This window comes from Polypterus senegalus, unplaced genomic scaffold, assembly GCF_016835505.1.
Source record: "Polypterus senegalus isolate Bchr_013 unplaced genomic scaffold, ASM1683550v1 scaffold_7508, whole genome shotgun sequence".
Classification (NCBI taxonomy): domain Eukaryota; kingdom Metazoa; phylum Chordata; class Cladistia; order Polypteriformes; family Polypteridae; genus Polypterus; species Polypterus senegalus.
In genome coordinates this window covers 1-13,768 of record NW_024382601.1, presented here as the reverse complement: position 1 = coordinate 13,768, position 13,768 = coordinate 1, and the positions used below count along the sequence as shown (strand labels likewise).

The window sequence follows — 13,768 nt, the reverse complement described above, 5'->3', positions numbered from 1 at the left end:
AACCTCATAGGAGCGCTGTACAGCATCAGCCAAACTTCATTTTTCTGACTTTATGTGATACTTCAATGGAGGAATCTTCGTTGACGTGACAAATGCCTGTGACATATTTAGGAAGAAAAGAGGAGCGCTTCCACGATTTTGCGTGTCATCCTTGCGGGGGCCATGCTAATCTTCTCTGTATCGCTCCAATTTTAGTTGATGTACTGCCTGAGCAAGTACAGATTTGGGGGGAAGGCTCTGTGCTTAAGTACGGGGGATGCACCACCTCGTCAGACCATTGTGGTGTAATTCGCTTGGCGTTCAGCTCTATTTCTCAGGTTGCAGTCTCTTCTAATGGTAAAATTCCACGAATAGCAGTGTGGAGAAGAAGCAGACAATGCCCAGTGTAGCATCCAGCCTCTCTCTTTGCCATTTTCCAGTGTAAATTTCACAGAGAGGCCACCTTGGCTTTATGCTAATTCCATATCAGATGTGCCCCCCAGGGCGCGCCGCGTTTGGGCGTGGCCGCCGTGACTTGCTGAATTTCCGCAGAGGTTGTTTTCTTTGCTCATACTAGGTATACAACACTTTCCGGGTTAATTTTTTTCTGGCTGGAACACCACTGAGAAGAAATGAGAATGGGTACAGGCACCGTGAAATCCCTGCTTTTCCCTATAGGAAATGATCAACTGTGAAGCTAACCTACTGAAAGAAACATTAAACCGTTAAAAATAAACATTTAATAAGAGAAAAATTAGAAGAAATAAAAATGATAGAAATGATTAAAGGTAAAACTCTACATCCTCCTTGGAAATTAAAGATTGAATTAGAAATGGGAAAACTGCTGATCCCAGGAGCCAACCAGTGCCGTCAGTTAATGAACCCGTTGTCTTTTGAGAAGCTTGGAAAACAAAGAAACACCTGGTTTTCTTGAAAACTCCCGTACTTTGCCATCCAAACAAGAACTGAACTTGTCGCGACCATTCCGATCTCTGCTGTGTTTAATAAGGAGAGACCAACCACTGACCTCCTTCTCTGGACATTAAGAATGTTGTCTGATGCGGAGACAGCGCCATCTTTGGCCAAAACTGGCATGACGCCCAACTCCAGATCCCCTCGCTGAGAGAGACGTAATAGTAAGCAGCTGAATTTTCATGAACGGCATATGCCGAGAGAGAAGAAACTGTGTATTACTAGCAGCAGAAATACCCCATCCTCACCAAGGAGGGAGCAAAGACTGACTTTGGTTGACGGCGCAACATTGACGTAGTTCGTAATTCCCACACTCAGAAGGGAGAGGACATGCGCTACATCAGAGGAGTCTGGATTTAGCATCGCCGGATTCTAAACCAAAGAGCCGTTGGCGTTCTTTCCGTACTCCTTCATGTTGCGTCTCGCCGAAAAAATATCACTGTCGCGATCGGACAAAGCCATTTTGATTTACCGTCCGGCAGGAAGAGGCTTTCCAGTACCCCATTCCTGGCTGGGAAAACTTGCCGACGATACAGAGAAGAAAGAAGCCAGTGACTACTGAAACCTTGGAATTAGTCGGGAAACGGAAGGCAATTGGGCTGACCATAGATGTAACTCACATTCCTTTCCCACGCCTCCTTCTGCATTTGACGATCGAGGTACAAGACGGAGTGCAATGTTTTTCGAACGTTGCCTTTACCGTTAACAGATCTTCCCAAACCTCATAGGAGCGCTGTACAGCATCAGCCAAACTTCATTTTTCTGACTTTATGTGATACTTCAATGGAGGAATCTTCGTTGACGTGACAAATGCCTGTGACATATTTAGGAAGAAAAGAGGAGCTCTTCCTCGATTTTGCGTCATCCTTGCAGGGGCCATGCTAATCTTCTCTGTTCGCTCCAATTTTAGTTGATGTACTGCCTGAGCAAGTACAGATTTGGGGGGAAGGCTCTGTGCTTAAGTACGGGGGATGCACCACCTCGTCAGACCATTGTGGTGTAATTCGCTTGGCGTTCAGCTCTATTTCTCAGGTTGCAGTCTCTTCTAATGGTAAAATTCCACGAATAGCAGTGTGGAGAAGAAGCAGACAATGCCCAGTGTAGCATCCAGCCTCTCTTTGCCATTTTCCAGTGTAAATTTCACAGAGAGGCCACCTTGGCTTTATGCTAATTCCATATCAGATGTGCCCCGCCCCAGGGGCGGGTCGCGTTTGTGGGCGTGGCCGCCGTGACTTGCTGAATTTCCGCAGAGGTTGTTTTCTTTGCTCATACTAGGTATACAACACTTTCCGGGTTAATTTTTTTCTGGCTGGAACACCACTGAGAAGAAATGAGAATGGGTACAGGCACCGTGAAATCCCTGCTTTTCCCTATAGGAAATGATCAACTGCTTAGCTAACCTACTGAAAGAAACATTAAACCGTTAAAAATAAACATTTAATAAGAGAAAAATTAGAAGAAATAAAAATGATAGAAATGATTAAAGGTAAAACTCTACATCCTCCTTGGAAATTAAAGATTGAATTAGAAATGGGAAAACTGCTGATCCCAGGAGCCAACCAGTGCCGTCAGTTAATGAACCCGTTGTCTTTTGAGAAGCTTGGAAAACAAAGAAACACCTGGTTTTCTTGAAAACTCCCCGTACTTTGCCATCCAAACAAGAACTGAACTTGTCGCGACCATTCCGATCTCTGCTGTGTTTAATAAGGAGAGACCAACCACTGACCTCCTTCTCTGGACATTAAGAATGTTGTCTGATGCGGAGACAGCGCCATCTTTGGCCAAAACTGGCATGACGCCAACTCCAGATCCCCTCGCTGAGAGAGACGTAATAGTAAGCAGCTGAATTTTCATGAACGGCATATGCCGAGAGAGAAGAAACTGTGTATTACTAGCAGCAGAAATACCCCATCCTCACCAAGGAGGGAGCAAAGACTGACTTTGGTTGACGGCGCAACATTGACGTAGTTCGTAATTCCCACACTCAGAAGGGAGAGGACATGCGCTACATCAGAGGAGTCTGGATTTAGCATCGTCGGATTCTAAAACAAAGAGCCGTTGGCGTTCTTTCCGTACTCCTTCATGTTGCGCCTCGCTCAAAAAATATCACTGTCGCGATCGGACAAAGCCATTTTGATTTACCGTCCGGCAGGAAGAGGCTTTCCAGTACCCCATTCCTGGCTGGGAAAACTTGCCGACGATACAGAGAAGAAAGAAGCCAGTGACTACTGAAACCTTGGAATTAGTCGGGAAACGGAAGGCAATTGGGCTGACCATAGATGTAACTCACATTCCTTTCCCACGTCTCCTTCTGCATTTGACGATCGAGGTACAAGACGGAGTGCAATGTTTTTCTAACGCTGCCTTTACCGTTAACAGATCTTCCCAAACCTCATAGGAGCGCTGTACAGCATCAGCCAAACTTCATTTTTCTGACTTTATGTGATACTTCAATGGAGGAATCTTCGTTGACGTGACAAATGCCTGTGACATATTTAGGAAGAAAAGAGGAGCGCTTCCACGATTTTGCGTGTCATCCTTGCGCAGGGGCCATGCTAATCTTCTCTGTATCGCTCCAATTTTAGTTGATGTACTGCCTGAGCAAGTACAGATTTGGGGGGAAGGCTCTGTGCTTAAGTACGGGGGATGCACCACCTCGTCAGACCATTGTGGTGTAATTCGCTTGGCGTTCAGCTCTATTTCTCAGGTTGCAGTCTCTTCTAATGGTAAAATTCCACGAATAGCAGTGTGGAGAAGAAGCAGACAATGCCCAGTGTAGCATCCAGCCTCTCTTTTGCCATTTTCCAGTGTAAATTTCACAGAGAGGCCACCTTGGCTTTATGCTAATTCCATATCAGATGTGCCCCCCAGGGCGGGTGCGCTTGTGGGCGTGGCCGCCGTGACTTGCTGAATTTCCGCAGAGGTTGTTTTCTTTGCTCATACTAGGTATACAACACTTTCCGGTTAATTTTTTCTGGCTGGAACACCACTGAGAAGAAATGAGAATGGGTACAGGCACCGTGAAATCCCTGCTTTTCCCTATAGGAAATGATCAACTGCTAAGCTAACCTACTGAAAGAAACATTAAACCGTTAAAAATAAACATTTAATAAGAGAAAAATTAGAAGAAATAAAAATGATAGAAATGATTAAAGGTAAAACTCTACATCCTCCTTGGAAATTAAAGATTGAATTAGAAATGGGAAAACTGCTGATCCCAGGAGCCAACCAGTGCCGTCAGTTAATGAACCCGTTGTCTTTTGAGAAGCTTGGAAAACAAAGAAACACCTGGTTTTCTTGAAAACTCCCGTACTTTGCCATCCAAACAAGAACTGAACTTGTCGCGACCATTCCGATCTCTGCTGTGTTTAATAAGGAGAGACCAACCACTGACCTCCTTCTCTGGACATTAAGAATGTTGTCTGATGCGGAGACAGCGCCATCTTTGGCCAAAACTGGCATGACGCCAACTCCAGATCCTCGCTGAGAGAGACGTAATAGTAAGCAGCTGAATTTTCATGAACGGCATATGCCGAGAGAGAAGAAACTGTGTATTACTAGCAGCAGAAATACCCCATCCTCACCAAGGAGGGAGCAAAGACTGACTTTGGTTGACGGCGCAACATTGACGTAGTTCGTAATTCCCACACTCAGAAGGGAGAGGACATGCGCTACATCAGAGGAGTCTGGATTTAGCATCGCCGGATTCTAAAACAAAGAGCCGTTGGCGTTCTTTCCGTACTCCTTCATGTTGCGTCTCGCCGAAAAAATATCACTGTCGCGATCGGACAAAGCCATTTTGATTTACCGTCCGGCAGGAAGAGGCTTTCCAGTACCCCATTCCTGGCTGGGAAAACTTGCCGACGATACAGAGAAGAAAGAAGCCAGTGACTACTGAAACCTTGGAATTAGTCGGGAAACGGAAGGCAATTGGGCTGACCATAGATGTAACTCACATTCCTTTCCCACGCCTCCTTCTGCATTTGACGATCGAGGTACAAGACGGAGTGCAATGTTTTTCTAACGCTTGCCTTTACCGTTAACAGATCTTCCCAAACCTCATAGGAGCGCTGTACAGCATCAGCCAAACTTCATTTTTCTGACTTTATGTGATACTTCAATGGAGGAATCTTCGTTGACGTGACAAATGCCTGTGACATATTTAGGAAGAAAAGAGGAGCGCTTCCACGATTTTGCGTGTCATCCTTGCGCAGGGGCCATGCTAATCTTCTCTGTATCGCTCCAATTTTAGTTGATGTACTGCCTGAGCAAGTACAGATTTGGGGGGAAGGCTCTGTGCTTAAGTACGGGGGATGCACCACCTCGTCAGACCATTGTGGTGTAATTCGCTTGGCCGTTCAGCTCTATTTCTCAGGTTGCAGTCTCTTCTAATGGTAAAATTCCACGAATAGCAGTGTGGAGAAGAAGCAGACAATGCCCAGTGTAGCATCCAGCCTCTCTTTGCCATTTTCCAGTGTAAATTTCACAGAGAGGCCACCTTGGCTTTATGCTAATTCCATATCAGATGTGCCCCGCAGGGCGGGCGCGTTGTGGTGGTGGCCGTGACTTGCTGAATTTCCGCAGAGGTTGTTTTCTTTGCTCATACTAGGTATACAACACTTTCCGGTTAATTTTTTTCTGGCTGGAACACCACTGAGAAGAAATGAGAATGGGTACAGGCACCGTGAAATCCCTGCTTTTCCCTATAGGAAATGATCAACTGCTAAGCTAACCTACTGAAAGAAACATTAAACCGTTAAAAATAAACATTTAATAAGAGAAAAATTAGAAGAAATAAAAATGATAGAAATGATTAAAGGTAAAACTCTACATCCTCCTTGGAAATTAAAGATTGAATTAGAAATGGGAAAACTGCTGATCCCAGGAGCCAACCAGTGCCGTCAGTTAATGAACCCGTTGTCTTTTGAGAAGCTTGGAAAACAAAGAAACACCTGGTTTTCTTGAAAACTCCCGTACTTTGCCATCCAAACAAGAACTGAACTTGTCGCGACCATTCCGATCTCTGCTGTGTTTAATAAGGAGAGACCAACCACTGACCTCCTTCTCTGGACATTAAGAATGTTGTCTGATGCGGAGACAGCGCCATCTTTGGCCAAAACTGGCATGACGCCCAACTCCAGATCCTCGCTGAGAGAGACGTAATAGTAAGCAGCTGAATTTTCATGAACGGCATATGCCGAGAGAGAAGAAACTGTGTATTACTAGCAGCAGAAATACCCCATCCTCACCAAGGAGGGAGCAAAGACTGACTTTGGTTGACGGCGCAACATTGACGTAGTTCGTAATTCCCACACTCAGAAGGGAGAGGACATGCGCTACATCAGAGGAGTCTGGATTTAGCATCGCCGGATTCTAAAACAAAGAGCCGTTGGCGTTCTTTCCGTACTCCTTCATGTTGCGTCTCGCCGAAAAAATATCACTGTCGCGATCGGACAAAGCCATTTTGATTTACCGTCCGGCAGGAAGAGGCTTTCCAGTACCCCATTCCTGGCTGGGAAAACTTGCCGACGATACAGAGAAGAAAGAAGCCAGTGACTACTGAAACCTTGGAATTAGTCGGGAAACGGAAGGCAATTGGGCTGACCATAGATGTAACTCACATTCCTTTCCCACGCCTCCTTCTGCATTTGACGATCGAGGTACAAGACGGAGTGCAATGTTTTTCTAACGCTGCCTTTACCGTTAACAGATCTTCCCAAACCTCATAGGAGCGCTGTACAGCATCAGCCAAACTTCATTTTTCTGACTTTATGTGATACTTCAATGGAGGAATCTTCGTTGACGTGACAAATGCCTGTGACATATTTAGGAAGAAAAGAGGAGCGCTTCCACGATTTTGCGTGTCATCCTTGCGCAGGGGCCATGCTAATCTTCTCTGTATCGCTCCAATTTTAGTTGATGTACTGCCTGAGCAAGTACAGATTTGGGGGGAAGGCTCTGTGCTTAAGTACGGGGGATGCACCACCTCGTCAGACCATTGTGGTGTAATTCGCTTGGCGTTCAGCTCTATTTCAGGTTGCAGTCTCTTCTAATGGTAAAATTCCACGAATAGCAGTGTGGAGAAGAAGCAGACAATGCCCAGTGTAGCATCCAGCCTCTCCTTTGCCATTTTCCAGTGTAAATTTCACAGAGAGTCCACCTTGTCTTTATGCTAATTCCATATCAGATGTGCCCCGCCCCAGGGCGGCGCGTTGTGGCGTGCCGCCGTGACTTGCTGAATTTCCGCAGAGGTTGTTTTCTTTGCTCATACTAGGTATACAACACTTTCCGGTTAATTTTTTTCTGGCTGGAACACCACTGAGAAGAAATGAGAATGGGTACAGGCACCGTGAAATCCCTGCTTTTCCCTATAGGAAATGATCAACTGCTAAGCTAACCTACTGAAAGAAATATTAAACCGTTAAAAATAAACATTTAATAAGAGAAAAATTAGAAGAAATAAAAATGATAGAAATGATTAAAGGTAAAACTCTACATCCTCCTTGGAAATTAAAGATTGAATTAGAAATGGGAAAACTGCTGATCCCAGGAGCCAACCAGTGCCGTCAGTTAATGAACCCGTTGTCTTTTGAGAAGCTTGGAAAACAAAGAAACACCTGGTTTTCTTGAAAACTCCCGTACTTTGCCATCCAAACAAGAACTGAACTTGTCGCGACCATTCCGATCTCTGGTGTGTTTAATAAGGAGAGACCAACCACTGACCTCCTTCTCTGGACATTAAGAATGTTGTCTGATGCGGAGACAGCGCCATCTTTGGCCAAAACTGGCATGACGCCAACTCCAGATCCCGCTGAGAGAGACGTAATAGTAAGCAGCTGAATTTTCATGAACGGCATATGCCGAGAGAGAAGAAACTGTGTATTACTAGCAGCAGAAATACCCCATCCTCACCAAGGAGGGAGCAAAGACTGACTTTGGTTGACGGCGCAACATTGACGTAGTTCGTAATTCCCACACTCAGAAGGGAGAGGACATGCGCTACATCAGAGGAGTCTGGATTTAGCATCGCCGTTGGCGTTCTAAAACAAAGAGCCGTTGGCGTTCTTTCCGTACTCCTTCATGTTGCGTCTCGCCGAAAAAATATCACTGTCGCAGATCGGACAAAGCCATTTTGATTTACCGTCCGGCAGGAAGAGGCTTTCCAGTACCCCATTCCTGGCTGGGAAAACTTGCCGACGATACAGAGAAGAAAGAAGCCAGTGACTACTGAAACCTTGGAATTAGTCGGGAAACGGAAGGCAATTGGGCTGACCATAGATGTAACTCACATTCCTTTCCCACGCTCCTTCTGCATTTGACGATCGAGGTACAAGACGGAGTGCAATGTTTTTCGAACGCTTGCCTTTACCGTTAACAGATCTTCCCAAACCTCATAGGAGCGCTGTACAGCATCAGCCAAACTTCATTTTTCTGACTTTATGTGATACTTCAATGGAGGAATCTTCGTTGACGTGACAAATGCCTGTGACATATTTAGGAAGAAAAGAGGAGCGCTTCCACGATTTTGCGTGTCATCCTTGCGCAGGGGCCATGCTAATCTTCTCTGTATCGCTCCAATTTTAGTTGATGTACTGCCTGAGCAAGTACAGATTTGGGGGGAAGGCTCTGTGCTTAAGTACGGGGGATGCACCACCTCGTCAGACCATTGTGGTGTAATTCGCTTGGCGTTCAGCTCTATTTCTCAGGTTGCAGTCTCTTCTAATGGTAAAATTCCACGAATAGCAGTGTGGAGAAGAAGCAGACAATGCCCAGTGTAGCATCCAGCCTCTCTCTTTGCCATTTTCCAGTGTAAATTTCACAGAGAGGCCACCTTGGCTTTATGCTAATTCCATATCAGATGTGCCCCGCCCCAGGGGCGGGCCGCGTTTGTGGGCGTGGCCGCCGTGACTTGCTGAATTTCCGCAGAGGTTGTTTTCTTTGCTCATACTAGGTATACAACACTTTCCGGGTTAATTTTTTTCTGGCTGGAACACCACTGAGAAGAAATGAGAATGGGTACAGGCACCGTGAAATCCCTGCTTTTCCCTATAGGAAATGATCAACTGTGAAGCTAACCTACTGAAAGAAACATTAAACCGTTAAAAATAAACATTTAATAAGAGAAAAATTAGAAGAAATAAAAATGATAGAAATGATTAAAGGTAAAACTCTACATCCTCCTTGGAAATTAAAGATTGAATTAGAAATGGGAAAACTGCTGATCCCAGGAGCCAACCAGTGCCGTCAGTTAATGAACCCGTTGTCTTTTGAGAAGCTTGGAAAACAAAGAAACACCTGGTTTTCTTGAAAACTCCCCGTACTTTGCCATCCAAACAAGAACTGAACTTGTCGCGACCATTCCGATCTCTGCTGTGTTTAATAAGGAGAGACCAACCACTGACCTCCTTCTCTGGACATTAAGAATGTTGTCTGATGCGGAGACAGCGCCATCTTTGGCCAAAACTGGCATGACGCCCAACTCCAGATCCCGCTGAGAGAGACGTAATAGTAAGCAGCTGAATTTTCATGAACGGCATATGCCGAGAGAGAAGAAACTGTGTATTACTAGCAGCAGAAATACCCCATCCTCACCAAGGAGGGAGCAAAGACTGACTTTGGTTGACGGCGCAACATTGACGTAGTTCGTAATTCCCACACTCAGAAGGGAGAGGACATGCGCTACATCAGAGGAGTCTGGATTTAGCATCGTCGGATTCTAAAACAAAGAGCCGTTGGCGTTCTTTCCGTACTCCTTCATGTTGCGTCTCGCTTCGAAAAAAATATCACTGTCGCGTATCGGACAAAGCCATTTTTGATTTACCGTCCGGCAGGAAGAGGCTTTCCAGTACCCCATTCCTGGCTGGGAAAACTTGCCGACGATACAGAGAAGAAAGAAGCCAGTGACTACTGAAACCTTGGAATTAGTCGGGAAACGGAAGGCAATTGGGCTGACCATAGATGTAACTCACATTCCTTTCCCACGCCTCCTTCTGCATTTGACGATCGAGGTACAAGACGGAGTGCAATGTTTTTCTAACGTTGCCTTTACCGTTAACAGATCTTCCCAAACCTCATAGGAGCGCTGTACAGCATCAGCCAAACTTCATTTTTCTGACTTTATGTGATACTTCAATGGAGGAATCTTCGTTGACGTGACAAATGCCTGTGACATATTTAGGAAGAAAAGAGGAGCGCTTCCACGATTTTGTGTCATCCTTGCGCAGGGGCCATGCTAATCTTCTCTGTATCGCTCCAATTTTAGTTGATGTACTGCCTGAGCAAGTACAGATTTGGGGGGAAGTCTCTGTGCTTAAGTACGGGGGATGCACCACCTCGTCAGACCATTGTGGTGTAATTCGCTTGGCGTTCAGCTCTATTTCTCAGGTTGCAGTCTCTTCTAATGGTAAAATTCCACGAATAGCAGTGTGGAGAAGAAGCAGACAATGCCCAGTGTAGCATCCAGCCTCTCTTTGCCATTTTCCAGTGTAAATTTCACAGAGAGGCCACCTTGGCTTTATGCTAATTCCATATCAGATGTGCCCCCCAGGGGCGGGCCGCGTTTGTGGGCGTGGCCGCCGTGACTTGCTGAATTTCCGCAGAGGTTGTTTTCTTTGCTCATACTAGGTATACAACACTTTCCGGGTTAATTTTTTTCTGGCTGGAACACCACTGAGAAGAAATGAGAATGGGTACAGGCACCGTGAAATCCCTGCTTTTCCCTATAGGAAATGATCAACTGCTGCTAACCTACTGAAAGAAACATTAAACCGTTAAAAATAAACATTTAATAAGAGAAAAATTAGAAGAAATAAAAATGATAGAAATGATTAAAGGTAAAACTCTACATCCTCCTTGGAAATTAAAGATTGAATTAGAAATGGGAAAACTGCTGATCCCAGGAGCCAACCAGTGCCGTCAGTTAATGAACCCGTTGTCTTTTGAGAAGCTTGGAAAACAAAGAAACACCTGGTTTTCTTGAAAACTCCCCGTACTTTGCCATCCAAACAAGAACTGAACTTGTCGCGACCATTCCGATCTCTGCTGTGTTTAAATAAGGAGAGACCAACCACTGACCTCCTTCTCTGGACATTAAGAATGTTGTCTGATGCGGAGACAGCGCCATCTTTGGCCAAAACTGGCATGACGCCCAACTCCAGATCCCCTCGCTGAGAGAGACGTAATAGTAAGCAGCTGAATTTTCATGAACGGCATATGCCGAGAGAGAAGAAACTGTGTATTACTAGCAGCAGAAATACCCCATCCTCACCAAGGAGGGAGCAAAGACTGACTTTGGTTGACGGCGCAACATTGACGTAGTTCGTAATTCCCACACTCAGAAGGGAGAGGACATGCGCTACATCAGAGGAGTCTGGATTTAGCATCGCCGGATTCTAAAACAAAGAGCCGTTGGCGTTCTTTCCGTACTCCTTCATGTTGCGTCTCGCTTCGAAAAAATATCACTGTCGCGTATCGGACAAAGCCATTTTTGATTTACCGTCCGGCAGGAAGAGGCTTTCCAGTACCCCATTCCTGGCTGGGAAAACTTGCCGACGATACAGAGAAGAAAGAAGCCAGTGACTACTGAAACCTTGGAATTAGTCGGGAAACGGAAGGCAATTGGGCTGACCATAGATGTAACTCACATTCCTTTCCCACGTCTCCTTCTGCATTTGACGATCGAGGTACAAGACGGAGTGCAATGTTTTTCTAACGTTGCCTTTACCGTTAACAGATCTTCCCAAACCTCATAGGAGCGCTGTACAGCATCAGCCAAACTTCATTTTTCTGACTTTATGTGATACTTCAATGGAGGAATCTTCGTTGACGTGACAAATGCCTGTGACATATTTAGGAAGAAAAGAGGAGCGCTTCCACGATTTTGCGTGTCATCCTTGCGCAGGGGCCATGCTAATCTTCTCTGTATCGCTCCAATTTTAGTTGATGTACTGCCTGAGCAAGTACAGATTTGGGGGGAAGGCTCTGTGCTTAAGTACGGGGGATGCACCACCTCGTCAGACCATTGTGGTGTAATTCGCTTGGTCGTTCAGCTCTATTTCTCAGGTTGCAGTCTCTTCTAATGGTAAAATTCCACGAATAGCAGTGTGGAGAAGAAGCAGACAATGCCCAGTGTAGCATCCAGCCTCTCTCTTTGCCATTTTCCAGTGTAAATTTCACAGAGAGGCCACCTTGGCTTTATGCTAATTCCATATCAGATGTGCCCCGCCCCAGGGCGGGCCGCGTTTGTGGGCGTGGCCGCCGTGACTTGCTGAATTTCCGCAGAGGTTGTTTTCTTTGCTCATACTAGGTATACAACACTTTCCGGGTTAATTTTTTTCTGGCTGGAACACCACTGAGAAGAAATGAGAATGGGTACAGGCACCGTGAAATCCCTGCTTTTCCCTATAGGAAATGATCAACTGCGAAGCTAACCTACTGAAAGAAACATTAAACCGTTAAAAATAAACATTTAATAAGAGAAAAATTAGAAGAAATAAAAATGATAGAAATGATTAAAGGTAAAACTCTACATCCTCCTTGGAAATTAAAGATTGAATTAGAAATGGGAAAACTGCTGATCCCAGGAGCCAACCAGTGCCGTCAGTTAATGAACCCGTTGTCTTTTGAGAAGCTTGGAAAACAAAGAAACACCTGGTTTTCTTGAAAACTCCCCGTACTTTGCCATCCAAACAAGAACTGAACTTGTCGCGACCATTCCGATCTCTGCTGTGTTTAATAAGGAGAGACCAACCACTGACCTCCTTCTCTGGACATTAAGAATGTTGTCTGATGCGGAGACAGCGCCATCTTTGGCCAAAACTGGCATGACGCCCAACTCCAGATCCCCTCGCTGAGAGAGACGTAATAGTAAGCAGCTGAATTTTCATGAACGGCATATGCCGAGACAGAAGAAACTGTGTATTACTAGCAGCAGAAATACCCCATCCTCACCAAGGAGGGAGCAAAGACTGACTTTGGTTGACGGCGCAACATTGACGTAGTTCGTAATTCCCACACTCAGAAGGGAGAGGACATGCGCTACATCAGAGGAGTCTGGATTTAGCATCGTCGGATTCTAAAACAAAGAGCCGTTGGCGTTCTTTCCGTACTCCTTCATGTTGCGTCTCGCTTCGAAAAAAATATCACTGTCGCGTATCGGACAAAGCCATTTTGATTTACCGTCCGGCAGGAAGAGGCTTTCCAGTACCCCATTCCTGGCTGGGAAAACTTGCCGACGATACAGAGAAGAAAGAAGCCAGTGACTACTGAAACCTTGGAATTAGTCGGGAAACGGAAGGCAATTGGGCTGACCATAGATGTAACTCACATTCCTTTCCCACGTCTCCTTCTGCATTTGACGATCGAGGTACAAGACGGAGTGCAATGTTTTTCTAACGTTGCCTTTACCGTTAACAGATCTTCCCAAACCTCATAGGAGCGCTGTACAGCATCAGCCAAACTTCATTTTTCTGACTTTATGTGATACTTCAATGGAGGAATCTTCGTTGACGTGACAAATGCCTGTGACATATTTAGGAAGAAAAGAGGAGCGCTTCCACGATTTTGCGTCATCCTTGCGCAGGGGCCATGCTAATCTTCTCTGTATCGCTCCAATTTTAGTTGATGTACTGCCTGAGCAAGTACAGATTTGGGGGGAAGGCTCTGTGCTTAAGTACGGGGGATGCACCACCTCGTCAGACCATTGTGGTGTAATTCGCTTGGCGTTCAGCTCTATTTCTCAGGTTGCAGTCTCTTCTAATGGTAAAATTCCACGAATAGCAGTGTGGAGAAGAAGCAGACAATGCCCAGTGTAGCATCC

General features: G+C 45.5%; 9 non-coding genes across 9 annotated transcripts; all 9 read right to left on the bottom strand.

Annotated features, from left to right (window-relative positions):
* Positions 1-113: 113 nt before the first annotated feature.
* On the bottom strand, positions 114-219 carry LOC120521151. Its single transcript, XR_005632033.1, has one exon. It is a non-coding gene; the product is annotated as a U6 spliceosomal RNA (small nuclear RNA).
* A 1,563-nt stretch (positions 220-1,782) lies between these two features.
* Positions 1,783-1,885, bottom strand: LOC120521152. The gene has a single exon (XR_005632034.1). It is a non-coding gene; the product is annotated as a U6 spliceosomal RNA (small nuclear RNA).
* Positions 1,886-3,452: 1,567 nt separating this feature from the next.
* On the bottom strand, positions 3,453-3,560 carry LOC120521156. The gene has a single exon (XR_005632039.1). It is a non-coding gene; the product is annotated as a U6 spliceosomal RNA (small nuclear RNA).
* A 1,559-nt stretch (positions 3,561-5,119) lies between these two features.
* Positions 5,120-5,227, bottom strand: LOC120521155. The gene has a single exon (XR_005632037.1). It is a non-coding gene; the product is annotated as a U6 spliceosomal RNA (small nuclear RNA).
* Positions 5,228-6,783: 1,556 nt separating this feature from the next.
* LOC120521154 lies at positions 6,784-6,891 on the bottom strand. Its single transcript, XR_005632036.1, has one exon. It is a non-coding gene; the product is annotated as a U6 spliceosomal RNA (small nuclear RNA).
* A 1,560-nt stretch (positions 6,892-8,451) lies between these two features.
* LOC120521153 lies at positions 8,452-8,559 on the bottom strand. Its single transcript, XR_005632035.1, has one exon. It is a non-coding gene; the product is annotated as a U6 spliceosomal RNA (small nuclear RNA).
* Positions 8,560-10,131: 1,572 nt separating this feature from the next.
* Positions 10,132-10,237, bottom strand: LOC120521148. Its single transcript, XR_005632031.1, has one exon. It is a non-coding gene; the product is annotated as a U6 spliceosomal RNA (small nuclear RNA).
* Positions 10,238-11,805: 1,568 nt separating this feature from the next.
* Positions 11,806-11,913, bottom strand: LOC120521147. The gene has a single exon (XR_005632030.1). It is a non-coding gene; the product is annotated as a U6 spliceosomal RNA (small nuclear RNA).
* Positions 11,914-13,487: 1,574 nt separating this feature from the next.
* LOC120521149 lies at positions 13,488-13,593 on the bottom strand. The gene has a single exon (XR_005632032.1). It is a non-coding gene; the product is annotated as a U6 spliceosomal RNA (small nuclear RNA).
* Between the last annotated feature and the right edge of the window lie 175 nt (positions 13,594-13,768).